Genomic DNA, 17,274 nt, shown 5'->3' with positions numbered 1-17,274 from the left:
TACTCATTGTCCTAGGAAAAAATATTTGTTTAAAATAGCCACTTAAAAAATCCACGCCTCTTGTCCTTGGAAATAATATTCGCTTAAAAAATTAACGCCTCTATATTTCCTTAGAAAAATTATTCGTTTAAAAAATTAACGCCTCCATATTTCCTTAAAAAATTATTCGTTTAAAAAATTAACGCCTCTATATTTCCTTAGAAACCATATCCGTTTAAAAAATCCACGCCTATTTTCCTCGGGAAAATATCCGTTTAAAAAATCCACGCCTATTTTCCTCGGGAAAATATCCGTTTAAAACATCCACGCCTATTTTCCTTGAAAAATATCCTTTAAAAAATCCACGCCTCTTGTCCTTGGAAAAAATATCCGTTTAAAAACTCCACGCCTATTGTCCTTGGAAAAAATATCCGTTTAAAAAATCCACGCCTATTGTCCTTGGAAAAAATATCCGTTTAAAAAATCCACGCCTATTGTAGATGGTCCTTGGAAAAATATCCGTTTAAAAAATCCACGCCTATTGTAGATGGTCCTTGGAAAAATATCCGTTTAAAAAATCCACGCCTATTTTCCTTGGAAAAAATATCCGTTTAAAAAACCACGCCTCTATAGATCATTAAAAATGTTTCCAGTAAAACATATTCTTTTAAAACATCCACGCCTATTGTCCTTGGAAAAAATATTCGTTTAAAAATTCCACGCCTACAGATCCTTAATAAAATATTCGTTTAAAAATTCCACGCCTACAGATCCTTAATAAAATATTCTTTTAAAACATCCACGCCTATTGTCCTTGAAAAAAATATTCGTTTAAAAATTCCACGCCTACAGATCCTTAATAAAATATTCTTTTAAAACATCCACGCCTATTGTCCTTGAAAAAAATATTCGTTTAAAAATTCCTCGCCTACAGATCCTTAATAAAATATTCTTTTAAAACATTTACGCCTTTTGTCTTTGGAAAAAAAAATATTCGTTTAAAAATTCCATGCCTATTGTCCTAGGAAAAAATATTCGTTCAAAAATTCCAAGTCCATAGACCCTTAATAAAATATTCGTTTAAAAAATCCACGCTCTTAAATCCTTAATATACTATTCGTTTAAAAAATCCACGCCCATAGATCCTTAATAAAATATTCGTTTAAAAATCCACGTCTCTATAGATCCTTGATAAAATATTCGTTTAAAGAATCCATGCCTCTACAAATCCTTGATATTCCTTTAAAAATCCACTTCATTGGGAAACATATTTGTTTAAAGAATCCACGCCTATAGTGCTTGTTAAAAATATTCACATAAAAATCCAAAAATTTTTCGTTAAAAAAATTCATAAAAAAATTTGTTGTTCCTTTAACTCGCCCTAATGTCATTAAGGTCATGACAAGATCGACGTTCAAAAAAACTGAGCAACTGCATAGGAATTGTTCCAAAGTTTCATTGTCATGCCTCTGCTATGCTCTGCACATGCTCCTTCTGATGCATCAAATTTTGTGAAAATGTTCCCGCAGTCTAAGTTGTTCGATGACCTACATTTTTACTTGTGTTTTATGACCGAAAATTATGCGGGACCATTGTATGATGGATATTCAAAGAAATTGACTTAAATTTAAATTTTTCTGGAACCTACATTTAAATTTTCACCAGGAATCTTGAATGTCAAATTACAGACAATTCGGTAGAAAATTAGCCTCATTTTCAAAAATTGGCCGAATTGGCTGTAGAACTTCAGTAACTTTAAAATACCGAAAATGTAGAGGGACCTTTATATGGAGGCCATGGCAAAACATATGAAATATTCTGTAAAGATGTTTTTTTCCGGAAAGCCAATTTACGGCAACTTCGCTGAGAAATGGCGGTCAAAACTGTCAAAATACAAAAATATGAGACGAGATCTTTATGTGAGGCATATATCTATAATTTTCTGTGGAGAGACTTTTCACCATCCCAAATGCTAAATTACAGCAACATCAATGAGAAAATTCGGCTAAAGCCTTCAAAGTACCAGGACATATGAATTGTTCTTTAAAGATGTTTTTCCCGAAGGCCAAATTACAGCAACTTCGATGAGAAATGGCGGTCAAAACGGTCAAAATACTAACAAAATGAGAAGGGATCTTTATGTGTCGACAATTTTCTGCGGAGAGGTTTTTCACCCTCCGGAATGTCAATTTACAACCACTTAAATGGACTTTAATAACAAAACATGGACCTATACCGATATATTTCTTCAAAGATGTTTCTCACCCTTCTGAAAATGCAAATTACAGCCACCTTGATGGGAAATGCGGCTAAAATCTCCAAAATACCAATAATCGGTCGGAACCTTTATATAGGTTGTATACCAAATCCTGGACCCATACTAGGCAGCTGCATAGGAATTGTTCCAAAGTGGCATGCTGTCATTATCTACACATGCCCTTTCGGACACATCAAATGTCGTGCAAATGTTTCCGCAGATTAAGCAGTAAGATTTAAGTCTCTACACAGTATTTTCTTTTTTCCCCTCGGAATTATTAAGGATTTTGTGAGACCCTATAATTTAAATTTTTTACTTGTATTTTTATTTAGTTTTTAACAAAGGCTCTATTTACGCACACGATTTTTGTGAGGTTGTTGTAAAATGAAATCTTTTCCGATTCCTGATTTCTTGAATCTCGTAACGACGAATCTTGCGCTGAAGCCTTGATTTCACTCACATTTTTTTCTTTTGCTCCTCCACAAATTTCGCCCTTAGCTTTGACCATAAAGACCATGATGACCAAAACAAATAAAAGAAAAATCCCAACTATGAGGCATTGTAATCTTTATCCCACAAGAAAAAACAACGAAAAATAAAACAAATAATATTATGCAGCTATAACAAAGCTTCTTTTTCTTCTTCTTTACCTTGTCGTAGATTTTTATTATAAGCCAAGATCAAAAAGCTTAAAATCATAATAATTTACATATTTGTAGGCAGCCGAAGCAACAGCAGCAGCTGTGGTCCACACAGATTTTGACAATGAATATAGCTAGAATTGACTTGCCATAGAGGTAGCCATTGCTAAACTAACATAACGCCATACAAATGGTGGCGGTTGTATTGGGAGGGGGGTTAATTTTACTATACATGTAGTTATGGTGGTGGTAGTCCTTCCCTCCTCTATTTTGCAGTTATTCTTCTTCTGCGACTAAACCAAACCTAATAGAAATGTTAACCTTTTGGCATTCTCTTGTTCGAGTTTTTTTCTTTATGTTTTGCTATTGGTCTTTGGTGCGGGTTTCTTTTCCAATTCCACTACCGGCAAAACTGTATGTTCCTGTGGCATTTTTTAATTTTTTTACAATTTAATTCATATTCATAGGAGTGTGTTTTTGTACCCACTACCACTTACACACATGGTCGTTCATACCACCGCACCAACAACAACAGCGGCTGCACAAGAGTCCACACGAATAACTATTGAGGCACTATTTGACCACAAAAACAACGCCTACTGTCCTTTTGTTTAGTCGTTGCGATTGCAGAACTTTGTTTTTTCCCCCTTAGTGGAATTTTCAATAAATATATGTATGAGTTTGTGTGTGTGTATGTGCGTGTGTAGTATTAGCAGCGATAAAGAAGTCGCCTAGCTTTTGTATTGTATTGAGTATTTAGTTTTTGCTTTTTCTTCTTCTTCTATTGGCTAGTCACACCCTATATTTGCAAAGGAATTGTGGTTGCAAAGTTTTTTTCGTATTTTTTTTTATCAGGGAGTAGTTTTGCAAACACCACCACCACCAACAACAACAACAGTCGGCAAATATTTTGTAAAACCCCCTTAAGGGTTTTTCTTATTGTAATTGCGGTTATTGTTTAATATTCTCATTTTATAATGTGCATTATATTTACCATGGCAAACTAACTAACCAACCAATCGCCGCAGATCCCGCCAGGCAACATATGGTCAAGCGGTCACCACCTTAAGGGTTATTTGCATTAGTGATATAGGTTTGTAAATACATGTGTGTGTGTGAGCATGTTGCTTGCCAGGCATATATTGTTGGCATATGTACTTGTGCTGGATTATTGTTGTTGTTGTTTTGGAGTCTATATGGATTATTGAAACTATTATCGAAATTAATTTTAGATATCCCAAACTTGATCGATGGTATAGAGGCATATATAGGTATATGGTATTTAAAATTATAAATGTGAGTTAAAGTTATAAATGTGAGTTGATTTTTTTCTTTCAAACACATCCTCACTATTTGTATATATTGTGGTAAAATTTCAAAGTCGGATATTTTGTCGCAACCTTCTTTACATAATTTAAAAAAAAAACCTTCTAAGTTGTTGAAATTGCGGGACCTTTATTTGTGGCATATATCGACAATTTTCTGCGAAGAGTTCTTTTACCATCCGAAATGCCAAATTACAGCCAATTTAATGAGAAAATTCGGCTAAAGCCTTCAAAGTACTTTCTCTCGAACTCGCAGCAATTCGGTAACTTTCAAAACACCGAAAATGGAAAACGGATCCTTCATATTGGGACTATGGCAAAACATAGGAAATTTTCTGTAAAGATGTTTTCCACAAGGCCAAATTACTGCCACTTCGGTGGGAAATTGCGATCAAAATTTTCAACATACAACAAAAATGAGACGAGATCTTTATGTGTGGCATATATTCAAATTTTTCTGCGGAGAGATTTTTCACCATCCGGAATGTTAAATTACAATCACATCAGTGAGAAAATTCGGCTAATGCCAGGACTTTTATAATGCGGCTACGTCGCAATATACCTATGTCGATATATTTTTTGCAAAGATGTTTCTCACTCCTCTAAAATGCTGGAATGCAAATTATAGCCAATTTGACTGGAAAACGCGTCTAAAATCGTAAAAAAAAACGAAAAATCGATCGGAACCCTTGTATGGCTGATATACCAAAACGTGAACCGATATACTTTAATTGCAATACCAATACCATCCTAGGAGTAATAGTAGTGGTGTATGTACAAAATTGCTAAGCTCTATCTAAAATATTTGGAGCTCTATAGTGATTCCAAAAGACGGGCAAGTCTAAATCGATAAATAATGTTCGGTAAATAATTCGTGGGAGGGTATAAATATAAATAATTCGTGGGAGGGTATATGGTGGAGGGTATAAAAACATGTTAACTGTCTGACGGACCGGAATTTGTATACCTTTCAGAAGAAGACAATCTTAAAATAGAGTGTAATGGATACTAATCAAACTACTTCATAGGATAGGAAAACTAAAGTAAAAAACCAACCCCTTCCACTATCGAGCATTGCCGGATGACGTCAGAAGTCATATTGATATGCGACAGCGTCAGCACCTTCATGTATGGTAGTTGTATTCCTTCGGGAATCTAATACGCTTCACTGATGCAGGCTTTCGCAGCAGACTGTTAGGGATTTGTCGTTCTTTCTCGTATTTGACCATGTTCGTGGCCTGTGTGGGACAATAACTGAGGGTTTTACGGAAATTACCCTTAAGTCATTTGTAGTTGGTAGTCCAACCGTCGTGGTAGTCATGGATCTTGACTGTTGAGGAAGCCCTTTCAGGTGTATTATGATGGAATTCGCCTTGAGTCACTTGTAGTTGGTAGTGCAGCCTTCTTCGAAGATCTGAACTGTTGAGGCAACCCTTTCAGGTGTATTATGGTGGAATTCCTTGTCAAAAGCTTTACTTAGGTTCTGCACTTCCGGGGACAACATTCTGTTTACTTCTGTATGATGTGAGGTATGTTTAATTATCAGTTTAAAAGGGTATGAGTTTAAAGCTCAACCACTCCTCCTTCAGGAGTATATATATACGCCCCCAGAATACAAATTTTGTAATTTTTCACCCATAAGTCCGGGTCCATTTGACCCGTTAAATATTTCCCGATCTTCATCAAAACAACCATGCTTATTCTATGGCCAGACTCATCTCTCTGTGTAACATTTTGTGGTGTTCGGGTCATAATTGTGGCCTCTAGAGCGACCTTCTTGTCACAAAGCAGACAAAAATAAAGTTGTTGGTCCATTGCATCCCTTAAATATTAAAGGATCATTACCAAAAAAGAACCCAACCTACATGCAAAATTTCATGGATATAGGTTCATAATTGTGGCCTGTATCGTGTTTATATATATCTAGATCAACTCAGCTAGTTGAGAAATTACGATCGTTATACCGAAAGGTGGGTCTGGGACCAATATTTCGTGGCGTTACAAACTCTTAGGGATGCACAAAGCTATAAAATCCCCTTACAACCTAGTTGTGTAGGTTATAAAAACGGCATAACCTACACTTTTCACACAAAATTTTACCATATGTTTTATTGTAGATTTTCAAGAAAATCGATGAGTTTTTGATCTGGTAACACTGTGCACATCGTTTACGAAAAATCCTTACTTTTTGTTTTAGAAAAAAACTTTCAAACTCAAATCCATACAAATTGATTCCTCATCTACCCAAACCAGGCCTCTATTAATTTCCTTTTTATGATGTTTTTTCTTCCTTGCATTGATTTCATTACCCATAGCTAAAGGTCAGATACAAATAACAAGACCATATGCTTAGGCTGGTAAATTTATTACAAATAATTTTTAATGATTTGTTAAAGCCAAAGATTTTCTAATTGAATGGGAGTTTGTTGTCGTTATAATTTAAGATTAATTTTTTCCAACAATCAAGGTATGTGCGGCCAATAATCGGTGACTGGAGGAGCTGTAGACATCCATATGGATATGTGGCGAGTTAATTTTTGGCGAGTAAATTTTCTGTGGCAAAGTGCCAAACATGATCTCCTTTAAATTGCATGCGGCAAATTCATTCAATCGAATGAGATGATGTTGTTGTTGTTGGTGACTGGTTGTTGGTTGTCGTTATGTTAACATGTGTGCGTGTGTGTTTTTGTGCCAGAATTTAGCCTATGAACGCCATCGGCATTCATTAGCTAAAGGGGCGTTATATGGCTCGTTATAAACGGCGCGATCAATTAAAGAGCCAAACTGTAATGTACGACAACGACGACGGCAAACAAGGCACATAAATACAGCGAAACGCCTAGCAGCCTGGCTGGCTGACTGACTAGCTGGCGGGCCCAAAAAGAGGGTTGGAATTTGCCATATATTTTGCCTGAGTAGCAGCACACATATATGGTTAACGACATAACTCCAACCGAACCAATCAGGAAATTTGATTTTCACTAATAATATGGTAAATAGTGTTAGTGTTTGAAAAAAGTATTTTTTATGTTTTTGGCTTGGAAATAACATCTACGCAAATATTTTTTGGTGAACATGAAGTAGACACTCGAAGAAAAAAACTGAAATATTCTTGTAGAAAAACTTGGGAAAACTCAGAAAAATATACAAACGAAATATAAGAAAAAGAAACGTGTATTAAAGCCTCTTCTATGAAGAAGACCTCCAGCACATCTATGAAGAAACCTCCATCTCTTCTATGAAGAATACCTCCAGCTCTATCTATTTAGTCATGTCCGTCAGTTAAAATTTCGTTAGAGATCGCAGTAATTAAAATAGAGCTTTACAATTTTTCAGAGACGTTGCTATTACTCCCAAGATGTTTGTTATTGCAAAAAGGGGTACATCGGTCCTCGTTTTTGGTATAGTCCAAACACAATGATCCCACCCAATTTTCGGATTTTTTTTTTTTTTTTTGCTCTAATTTTGACTTCGGAATTATAAAGGATGAAAAATTTCATTCCAGAAAATGTGTGATATAGATCCACAAGTTCCCGCCCTATTTTCCAATCGCAGTGGCTGTAATATGGCATTCGGAGTTCTAAGTGTTTAAAGAATTTATTCGCAAAAAATGTTCAACATTGGTTCATGTTTTGAAATAGCCCCCATATACAATTCTCTCTAAATTATTGATATTTTACGGTCCCAGATGCATTTTCCAATCGAAGTCTCTGTAATTTGGCTTTCTATGTTGTCAATTTGAAAAAAAATTCTTCACAGAAAAACTTTGGTATAGGTCCATATTTTGGTTCCTCACATAAAGGTTTTAGTCGCATTTCCTAATCGAAGTGGCTGTTATTTGCCATTCTCTTCACATAAATTGAAATATACACCACCTTTTGGAGAGTATAAAAAGTTCGACCCATTGGAACTTAATAATTGTTATACCCTACTCAACTACGTTGTCAGGGTATTACAGCTTTGAGCAGCCCCAAGTATTTGTAACCCCTCGAAATATTGGTATTAGACCCATCTTTTAGTACACCGAATGTAATATCTAAACTAGATATCTATCGACTCTTGACATTTAAATATTTAGGGAATGAAAAGGACCCAAATGTTATTTTTGTCTATTTTTCTGGTCGCCCCAAAGGTCGCAATTTTGAACCGAACATCACGAAATTTTACATGGAGAAGAAAATGTGGCTAATGAATAAGCATGACTGTTTTGAAGAAGATCGGTCAATATTAATCGAATCAAATAAACCTAGATTTTTGTTAAAAATTACAAAATTTGCATTCTGTGTATTCGGAATTATTACCCGAACATCACAAAATTTTACACGGGGAAGGAAATCAGACCAAAAAATAAGCCTGACTGTTTTGATGAAGATTGGTCAATATTTATTGGATCAAATGAACCCTGACTTTTGTGTAAAAAAAAAATATATTCTGGGAAATATATATTTACCCCTGAAGGGCATAGACCCGAGAAGTTGATAGTATGTCCAAGAGGAGTGTTTGACCTCTAAATTGTTATCAATTATAGAGTTATATGTAATCGGATGTGGGAGATATACTTAAATATTTACAGGGGCCTATGTTTTATTATAATGTTTAGTATTATTCTCACTCCACTAGAGGGCGAAAATGTCGCACTGATAGTTTTGAAAATTTACATGAAGTTTCGAATATGGTCAAGGGCGAGGTCTACAATTTGATGTTGAGATGATATTTTGGGGGGAGCAATGAAGCGGAACCATTACTTTTGTCAGATTTTCTTGTCGCTCTAGAGACCATTATTACAGACAGCACAACATCACATATTTTACACGGCGAAGGGGATCTGACCAAATACTTAGAACATATGTTTAGATGATGATCGGCCAATAATCCGAGGATCAAATCAACCAAAACCTAAAGTGATCAAATTTTTATTTTATGGCGTAGTTATTCACTTCGGGAAAATTAAATTTGGATAATATGTCATGGTTAAAAAGTGGAGCTGTTGACCGATAACCGATCAGAGCTCTGCTCACTGGTATTACTTATAATATAAAAGTTCAGAGGTTCTATTTGAAATTATGAAACAAAACTTGTTGACATATTACAAAAAAATAATAACAAAAATCCTTTGCTCTTTTGTAAAAAAAAAAAACAGTATTTCCTCTGATTTGTAAAAAAGTTCGACCCGATCGAACTTAACAATTTTTTAAATTTTTTTCTGGTTTACCTGAAATGAGAAGATGATATAATAGCTCAGAGTTTCCCTTTGAAATTATGAAACATAAAATCGTTTGCAAAATTAAATCTTAATAAATTTACAAAATCTTTAATAACAGTATTCCCTTTGATTTGTATTTTATTTGTTAAGTTCAAAAGAAATTCATCTATGCCAAACGTGTGACTTCTTTGAAAAAAAAAAAACGTTTCAAAGACTTAATGAAAATTTCATAACACAATTACGTATATATACGCCATTTCCCTCTACCTCCTTTTTTCCTATTTATTTTCGGTCAATTTTAGATTTGCGTGTAATAATCTCTGAAGCTATGTTGGAAAGTGTACATATGTGGCTGCCAGGCAATGCTGCTACACTGTCACATACCAGAAATAAGCGAGAATTTATGAATAGTCGCCGAAGGGGTGACATGAAGAAGCCATGCACCACTGTACATCAAATACTCACAAAAAATGACTCGAGGCAATATATTTTGTTTTATTTTTGTTTTAAGGTAAACAAAAACGAATAGAAGAACATACACACTTTTTTAAATAAATTGTTAAACAAACTGTCTATGACATATGCCACAGCAAATAGCTGGAAAACATAAATTCCAATGAAATTGTTACAATACTCCCCTTGGTTACTATAATTCATCATTTCGATATTTGCATATTTTTGGTGTTACAAAAAAAAATAAATAAATGAACATTTACAATTTTTGCAAAAACTCCTAGAAGTTTTGGGGGCGTGTTAGTTTGTTAATTTAAGCTGACAGTTGCCAGCATAAGCGTTCTCTGGCGACTATTGCTTCTGCACTCAAGTCTAAAAACAAACAAAGAATAGTTTTTTTAATTGTCTTACATCATTGACCATTGCTTGTAATTTTTGTTGGGCATAAATTGTGTGTTTTTGTAAAAGTCAATTAAATTTGACAGTTTTATGGTACGAATCTCTTTGAATTAACATCTTAATAGCATTCATGTGAGATTATTTTTCCATGGAATATAACATATATTAGCCTTAGAAAATTTATGATAAAGGATAAGGGAAACGTTTTTATGGGATCTTCGCGAAAATAATAAAAAATAAAATTAGAAAAAAAACATGTTCAGAGCTTAAGCACCTTTTTTATGGCCTAGGCGCCTATTATATTTATGTGTACTATTAAAAAATACATAAATGAAAAATGAAAACAATTATCTTAATCCATTCAATAAATATATAATTTAATATTAAAAATGTAAACAAATAATATGAAATCTACCGATTTATATTCAATTTGAGAAGAAAATAATAGTAAAAAATAGTAAAAAATAGTAAATAGTAAAAAATCCAGTATATTTTATATCTTTTAAATTTTCCTTAGGGAAAACTGAGTGTCTGATGTAAATCAAGGAAAAATTTAAATCACGGGACCCAACCTCTGAGAATTTGTTTCTTCCTGAGATTCCAAAATCATTGAAGAATACTTAGTCTACAAAAAATTTCCCAGGGTTCAGAGGAATTTTATTATACCCTACACAACTATGTTGTCAGGGTATTATAGCTTTGTGCAGCCCCAAGAGTTTTTAACGCCGCAAAAGATTGGTCCTAGACCCACCTTTAAGTATACCGATCGTCATATCTCGACTAGCTGAGTCGATCTAGACATGCGTGTCCGTCCGTCTGTCCATTATAATTTGTATACACGATACAGGCCACAGTTATGGACCCATCTTCACGAAATTTTGCATGTAGGATGGGTTCGACCCAATGAAGACCCCTATTGTTTTTGGTAAAGATCGGTTAATATTTAGGGTATGAAATGGACCAAATACATAATTTTTGTCGGTTTTTCCGGTCGCTCCAGAGGATGCGGGAATTACACTTAAATATTTACGGGTGCTTACATATTCAGATATTATTTAGTAACCCATTACCCCACTAGAGGGCGGAAATATACCGCTGATCGCTTTGAAATGTTCCATAATGTTCTAGTTATGTTCAAGGACAATGTCTATAATTTTCGGTGATGATCAGATAATAATATTGGAATAAAGTGGACCGAAAACTTATTTTTTTGTATAGAAAAACAAACCCGTTTTCGGAACATTTGTATCTAATTCTGTAGTAAAATAAGGAATCAACAAATAAAAAAAATTCCTAATATAAAAGGAAGTAATATTTTCTAGGGGAAAAGTAATTATTTTGAGTCTAAAGAAAATATTTTTCTTAAGAAATAATCACCTCTGACGAATGCTGTTCTATAATAGACATTTGTTTACCCAAGAAAATTCTGAGTAAAGTAATCTTCTGGTAATTTTTTTTTCTATGAAAAAAATAAACCTATGTTGGTTAGATTTTTTTTCTACAGAACATGAGAAATCATCTGGATGTCCAGAAGAATATTTTTTTAAAGCATAACATAATCCACTGATGGCCTAAAGAATTTTTTCATATAAAAAATGAACCTCTGGGAGACTAGAGAATTTTATCCATAAAAAAAATAGTTCTCTGTAGAAAGGAAGGATTTTTTATTAAAAAATGATCCTCTACGATAACATTTTTCTATATTGAGCAAGTAATCCTCCCCATGCGTAGATAAATTATTCTCTTCAGGAAAATAATCCTTTTAAGGTCCATAGACATTTTTTTCTATGTGAAAACGTAGACCTTTAGGGTCAGATAATTTTATATACTCCAGCAAAAGGTATACTCCTCAGGGAAATGTTTTCTGGCACTGGTTCTAAAGAGTTTTTTCCTACAAAAAATCTCGAAGTAATATATTTCTATAGATACAAGTTCTTGGAATAATTCTCGTGTGAATATAAATCTGGTTAGAATGAACGTTTTTTTATCATTAAAAAAAATTTACAAATATTATTTTCTATAGAAAACTGTTGCTCAAAAGGAATAAATTTTTTTCTGTAGGAAACAGATATGGAAGTTATTCGAGAATTTTTTTCTAAACAAAAAATTCTAAAAAGAAAAACTTTTTAGAAGAATATTTTTCATGACAAAAAAAAATAATTTCAAGTCTATCTTATCTATAAAAAATGCCAAGAAGGAATACTTTTCCCACAGAAAAAAATCCTTAGAGTAATATTTTTTGCAGTACCAAAAATTTTTTAATAAAAAAAATCCCATAGAAATAAGTTTTTCTATAGAGAAATGCCTCTGAAGCAAAATATGTTTATATAAAAAAAAATTCACGTGATGATAGAAACATATATAAAAAATCTGCAAAAGAAAAATAACAGTTTTTTTCTAAAGAAAAATCATCATAGAAATACGTTTTCTATAAAACAAAAATCTCAGAAAAATAAAGGAAAACCAGTGATCGGAGCAGTATTGTCGGACGGGGCCGACCATATGATAACCTATACAACTACCACGAAAATCTAACTTTCTGTGGTTCTATATTCTGAGTCTGGGCACTATTTCGCGATATTTGCACCCTCTTAATCGATTATAGGTCAACTGCTCCCCTTTCTAACCCTGGCATATTTTCCAAATCTTTTCTCCCCGAGGTGAATATTTACGCCATAAAATAAAAATATGGTTACTTTATTTTTTGGTTGATTTGACCCTCGGAATACTGACCGATCATCATCTAAACAACTGTCCTAAGTATTTTGTCAGATCCCCTTCACCGTGTAAAATATGCATATAATAATGGTCTCTGTAGCGACTAGAAAATCTGACAAAAATAAAGTTTTCGGTTCATTGAACCCCCCAAAATCATCTCAACATCACCGAAAAGCTACGTTTATATATCTACGTATAATTCCCACATTCGAGTACATACGACAATAAATTATCAATTTGAAGGTCAAAATCTCCTCTTGGATATGCTATCAACTTCTCGGATCTATGTCCTTCAGAAATAAATATATACGCCCCAAAATACAAATTTTGTAATTTTCCACACAAAAGTCTGGGTCCATTTGACCTCCTAAATATTATTATTATTTGGCCAGTTTCCCTTCCTGATTTAAAATTTCGTGGTGTACGGGTCATAATTGTGGCCTCTAAATCGACCAGAAGAACAGACAAATATAAAGTTGTTGGTTCATTTCATCCCCTAAATATTACCAAAAAGGTGTCTTCTTTAGTCAGAACTTGTCCTACATGAAGAATTCCGTGGCGATTAATCCATAACTGTGTCCTGTATCGTGTTTACAAATTATAATAAACAGACGGACACATATGTCTAGATCGACTCAGCTAGTCGAGATATGACGATCGGTATACTTAAAGGTAGGTCTATGACCAATATTTCGCAGTGTTACAAACTCATGAGGCTGCACAAAGCTATAATTCTCAAATGCCTACGGCTAGGATGTGTATTTCTATTGTAGACAATAAGTGCATACTCCCCAAAGTAATTACATTTTTTCTATGGAAATGTAATCTATCTCTCTATATAAAAATGTGTTATTTTTCTATAGAAAAAATCATCATAGCAATACTTTTTCTATAAAACAAAAACCAAAAAAAGGAAAATAATTACCATTTCCTATTCATAAATTTTTTATATTTCTGCCTAATAGAAGACTTCCTTATAGAAGAATAAGACATAAGTATATTTTCTTCTATAGAAAAAATATCAGTGAAATATAAACAAATATTTGGAATTTTTTCTGAATTAAATTAAATATTTAATGTCCGAGAATTTTTTTCCTATTTGGAGAACCTCTCCGGCTTGTATATTTTTTTCTATTGTAGACAATAAGTGTCAAAATGAATTACTTTTTTCTATGTAAACATTATCTATCTCTCAGCAGATATTATTTAGAAATGTATTTCATTCATTCATCGTCTCCCAAAAATTAATCAGCTCTATCTCTTCCACCCATACGCTCTCTACAAATCGTATTGAAAAGTACAAAATATTTTATTCTCAATTTATGAAGCGATACAAAATCAATTTTCTAAAGCTATTGCAAATATTTATGACGAGCAACAACGATTGGAAAGTAAATACAAAATAAAAAAACTTACAAAAGGTAATCTATGTCCCGACATCGCAATTACCAACACTCCTACCATTGAATAACCAACCACCACCACGACCAAACCAAACCTAATAGCTTAAAGGAAACTATGAAAATTCACCACACGCATTATTGGAAAATGTGGATATACCCCACATAACGCCCTCGACTCGAAGAGCTGGCATAAAATATGTATGCATTTGAATTCAAGAGGCTTGAGGAGAAATTAACCAAAGCAACAACAACAAAAACGAGAAGAAAATCGTGATGGCACACAAAACGAAAAGAAAACCTCACGAAAAACAAGTTCACACACCACTGCCGAATGGCGGGCGATTCAAGAAATATGGCATTGTTGGCAATGTGGCTGCATATCATTGCATAGCTTAAGGCGCTATGCAATACCATAGAACGTGTGCATGAGCGCATGCGTATGGGGCTTTAAATAGGTTTTATATTTTATGCTAACATAACTTTATTGTAGAGCGTGTGTTCTTTGGAAAACGCTTTTAAGCTCACATAAAACCACAAAGGGAAATTATGTCGTTTTTGTTGTCCTGTTGCAGGCAAGGCACAATGGGCGGTCCATAAGCCTTTTACCAAAAAAAATGACCACAAGTCGCCCTCAAGTGGACGACACTTATATCAAATTGATAACATTTCATTTTAGCTGCTATGTCACACACACACATTTCGTACAAAGAGAAATGTGTAAAAAAGTAGTACATTGCCGACACCTAACTTTTTTTTTTGGGGAAAGGCCAAATCTAGTTTATAGCATCTTGCCATCCATATCCCACTGCCAGCCAACACTTGCCGCTTAGATGTTCTTTAAATCTATGAATTCAGATTGTTGTTGTTCTCCTTTTGGGTGTTTACATGGCCAAAAAATACAAAGAGAAAAAACTGTCAACGCCCTCGCAAGCCTCAGGCGTTTGAGTTTTTTGTTTCTCAGTTCGCCTTCACCTAACCAACCTTAAAAAAAACCCCAACCATCACTTAAATATCTTAGTGGACAGACCTTAGTAACATTCCATAATATTCTATGCTGCTGCTGCTGATGATGATGACTCTACAATGGCGATGATTACATGTTACCACCGCCAATGTTGACGACAAGCATAGCAGGTTGGACAACCAGCTGCATTCATTGTTTGGCTAGTCCGCTCTGCTCGATTTACTTCAATTTTTCATTTTCAATTTTCTGTTAGCTCTGCCAATTGTTTGGTGTTACAGTTTGTAAGCAAATCGTAAATCTAATAATTTGTTGTTGTTTTTTTTCCTTAGCATATCATAAAAATATTTCACCACAAACACTCCTTAATTTTTGCCATAATTTTTACATTGACTGATGCATATATACAAACATTTGTGTGCCGAACATTGGCGGAATGATTTTTGTTGTCAATGGCATGATGGAAATTTTAAAATTATTAAAAACAATAAATCAATTTCTTATTTTTTTCTTGAAAATCAACCGAAATGATTTTGTTATTAAAATTGCTGAGTATTACTCCCAATCTATTGACCTTATTTTTTATTCTGTTGAGAAATATATGTGTAATACCTAAAAAGACTAAAGGCCCCCTATTTTTGTATTGAGACACAATGCCATTGTTTGGCAATACCTAAAAAGACTAAAGGCCTCATCAGTTCTCTCGGCAAACAATGCCATACATTCCCACTAATAAATAGTTGTTTTTTTATAAAAACAACAAACTGGGATTCAGCCTGACTATTTTGCAAAAACAAAAGAAAAATATTTTCCCTAGCCACATAGTATTGACGTTTTCGATAGATAACAATTTATCTGACCTCAGAAGATTAATTTTTCCTACAAATAAAAAGTACTTTCTATAATAAAATCCTAATGACCCACATTTTTCTAAAGAAAATTCTTTTAAACTGAGGCTTTATTATGGCCACAGTGGAGTAATTTTTCCTACAAAGGATGACATTTTTTATAGAAAGTAAAGTACTCCTTGGAAAAATTAAATTATTCTAGTCCACCTTCTCAGAGGAGAATTTTTTCCTACAAATGAGGAACACTTTTTATAATAAAACCCCTCTGAAGCTTTCTTCTGACCTAATAGGAGTACTTTTTCCTACAAAGGAGGAATACATATACAGAAATATATATACAGAAATATATACAAATGAGGAGCACTATCGATTCCAAATTGTATAAAATTTAGTACCATTTAGTACACATAAGAACAAATTTCCATTACTTCCTACATTATGCAATCCAATGGAAATCGTATTACAAAATTTCAGGATTCCCGAGCACTTTAAATCCAAATTGTACCAAATTGAATACACATTTCCAAAACTTCCTACTTCCCAATCCTATACCCCAATAATGATCCCAACTCCAAATTTAAGAATTCCAGCTCTATTGGTTTACCAAAAATACAAATTGTACAAAATTTAGTACACATAAGTACGAATTTCCCGAACTACCAACACATCTCAATTCTACAATGCAATGGTAATCTTATTTCCAAATTTCAGTTTTCAAGCTCTATCGGTTCACCCATATCCAAATTTTACTAAATATCGTACCATTTAGTACTTTTCGTACTCATAAGTACAAATATCAAAAACTACCTACATATTCCAAACCTATACTCCGACGATAATGTTAATTTCGGATACTTATACTTCGAATGTCTATTCTATACTCCATCAGTGGCCCTCATTTCAAATTTGGGAGTTCTAACTCTACCGCCAAATACAAATGGTACCACATTTAGTACTTTTCGTGCCATTCTAGTTCGAATTTCCAAAAACCCAGCCTTATCTGACACTTTTGGACCAAATTTCCAGGGGATAAACTTTTTTCTGTTAAAAAAATATCACTGTTTCGCCGGGTATTACCTAAATAGTC

The sequence above is a fragment of the Musca vetustissima genome, unplaced genomic scaffold (assembly GCF_032173495.1).
Source record: "Musca vetustissima isolate MV318-11 ecotype Yass unplaced genomic scaffold, APGP_CSIRO_Mvet_v1 utg4053, whole genome shotgun sequence".
Taxonomy (NCBI): domain Eukaryota; kingdom Metazoa; phylum Arthropoda; class Insecta; order Diptera; family Muscidae; genus Musca; species Musca vetustissima.
The sequence above is the reverse complement of the archived record's forward strand: the minus strand, read 5'-3'. Positions refer to the sequence as shown.